The 2798-nt window shown below is 42.1% G+C and overlaps 1 long non-coding RNA gene across 1 annotated transcript in view; it reads right to left on the bottom strand.

Annotated features, from left to right (window-relative positions):
• LOC110266178 overlaps nucleotides 1–1407 on the bottom strand; it is a 2314-nt gene extending 907 nt beyond the window's left edge. The window contains exons 1-2 of the long non-coding RNA XR_002353183.1: nucleotides 970–1407; nucleotides 539–888 (exon numbers count right to left, since the gene is read on the bottom strand). This is a non-coding gene — a long non-coding RNA (uncharacterized LOC110266178). The remainder of the gene's footprint in view (nucleotides 1–538; nucleotides 889–969) is intronic.

Genomic DNA, 2798 nt, shown 5'->3' with positions numbered 1-2798 from the left:
TCCCCTAAAACTTGGACTTTTGCCACCCGGTTCGGGTCCCAACTAAACCGTTTCTCATTCCTTTTCAACAGCTCAAAACCAGAAATCAATTCAAAGCAAGCTAAATCCAACAGTCGCCTCAGTGGCATATCTCAAGAAAACCATTTCAAAATCAACTCAATATCAACCGATTTTACTCATTTCCAAAGCTTTAAAGAAACGTTTCAGTAACAATTCATTTGTCCAAGATCAAGTCAATTAAAGTAAACCAGGCTGAATTCAAAAGTGCATTCGACTTTTCACATCATCAAATAATTGACTCAAATCAAATCAATCATCAACGGATTAAACTCAGATTTCAAATCTTTAAAGAATCACTTCAAAACATTACATTTCACAAAGCCGCACAACAATTCAACTAAACCAACATCCATAATCACTCAGGTCAATCAAATAACACATAAGGCAGATACAATCACCAAATACACAATATCTCACAACAGTATCCATATGTAATAATTCCAATACTTAAAATATAGTTTTTGGAAAGCGCCCCTACCTCAAAACGCAAATTCCATAACTCAAACGCGTCACAGAGTCCTTTCCGCCTCAACCCAAAATCATCAACAACCGCAACCTCAGCTTCAAGCCACATCCGCAATAACCATAGCGACACTAATTGCAACATACAATAATCAGGACTCGACCCCACGCTATCAGAACTCATATTCATTAACCATACACAACAAAATACTAACGCGAGGCTCTTCAAAATATACTTACTTACCAAAATAATACAAAGGAACAGCTGCGATACCGAACCGACCCGACAACAGCCCCGTAGCAGCAAAAAGCTCCGGTGGCTCAACAACAACCTTAGTTTCGACGCACATTTATCGGAACTCAACCCTGCGTAACCAACATCTCAGAATCTCTAACGAAGTATAACAGGGCACTAACTTTAAGGAGTTTCGAAAACCAAACGCTTACCAAGAAAAGACGGTTTCTGGCGGCCACAATACCGATCCCGGCAGCCAATGGCATGGCGGCCATGACAACAACAGCAATGGAGTTTCAAAGGTGGCAGAAACCCCTCATTCCACGGCTCCCATGGTGGCTTCCGACAGAGACCGTAGCAGATCTAAATGGCGGCGGCAGCTAGCTTCCTTTAATGGCAACAAGAACAACGGTGGCGCCCAAGGATTCCGGCGGTGGCAGCGGCTGACCAGAGCACCAGAAGCAGAGGGGATTCATCTTGCTTCCCTCTCACACGTCCGTTCCACAGCAGTGGCCTCCACTGGCGACAGCGGCGGACTCCACCCAAGGCGACGGTGACTGTTCAGACAGTGGTGACGGCACACGGCGGCGCGCGACGGCAGCGGCGAGTCCCTCTCCGCTCGGCGCCGGCTCCACGCTTCTCTCATGGTCTCTCGGTGGCGGTGAAGCCCAGCGCGCGGCGCAGTCTCTTCCCTCTCCTCCTCTCCTTCTTCTCCTCCATGGATCCCGTTTCTCCGCGGTGGTTCACTGCTTTTGTTTTTTCTTCATGGGTTAAGGGAAACAAACTGTGTGTGTTGAGGGAGGTGAGGCTGCGGCTACTAGGATGAAGGGAGTTAGGGTTTCATTTTTGAAACCTAGGGTTAGGGGCACTTTGGTAACTTTACTAAAATTAGGGAATAGAGTAATTGAAATCCAAATTAAATCCAATACTAGATGTATATAGAAAATACTATTTGCTCATCAATTTTTACAAATTACTTTCAATAAAATGCCCAAATCAAATAATTAGAAATAATATACTTAATTTCTTCATTTTTCCAAAATAGCAATAGTAACATTTAAAATATTATCTAATCCAAATCGTATAAAATCCTTATTACTTCATAACTATCAACTTTATAATTCAAATATAGAAAATAATCTAATAATTATAAAATTGGATAATAATCATAACTTATCTCAAATTCAATAAATCGAAACTTGCCTTAATTACCTTTAATAAAATAATTTCTGAAATTAAGGCTATAAATAACCATATGATTTGAGACTTGATCATAAAAAGACTTTTCAAAGGTTCTGGGTCTTACAACTACCCCTCAAGCCCTCTTCGTACCCATTATAGTCCATTTCCCCTGTTTGAGACCTCATTCTCCCGCCGCTCGACGTTGTGTCATTCCTGTCTAACCGTCGCTTGTCTACTCACTCCCTCATCGCACGTCGTCACGTTGCAGTCCAGATCCGCCGTTGCTTGTGCTGAATCGTGGGAAACTGAATGCCGCCTCTCCAACATTTTTTGAAGAAGTTGGGTTTAGGTTGGGACGAGAGCAAGAGAGAGAAAGAGGGAGTCAAGGAGAGAGATTTTCAAACTTAGGGTATGGGACAGAAATTGGGTTTGGGTTTGGGTTGTGATCTGAGACGAAGATTCCTCTCAGCTCGGTGAGTTAGGATTTTCAGATGGGGGTTGACGAAAATGGTGTTTAACAGATGGCGTTCCGGAGGGAGATATATGGCTTACTGAAATGAGGTTTTGAGAACCAGAAAAATCCATAAAGAGAGCGTGGATGTGCAGCGATTATATGGGCCAGAATGAATTTGTGAGCTATGAAGAAGAGAACGAAACAGAAGGGAAATTAGGGTTTCAAAAGAGAGAAAGAGGACGCGACGGATTGAAGCGAAAGATAGATAAATAACAGAGAGAGACAATGAGTTAAAGAATAAAAAGTTTATGTTTTCTTCAGAAACAAAAAAGAAAAATTTACGTTACACGCAGTATTATTTTTTTATTGTGAGTTTTTGAGGGACTGACGCGTGTCTTAATGAGC

This window comes from Arachis ipaensis, chromosome B08 (assembly GCF_000816755.2).
Source record: "Arachis ipaensis cultivar K30076 chromosome B08, Araip1.1, whole genome shotgun sequence".
Taxonomy (NCBI): Eukaryota; Viridiplantae; Streptophyta; class Magnoliopsida; order Fabales; family Fabaceae; genus Arachis; species Arachis ipaensis.
The sequence above is the reverse complement of the archived record's forward strand: the minus strand, read 5'-3'. Positions and strand labels throughout refer to the sequence as shown.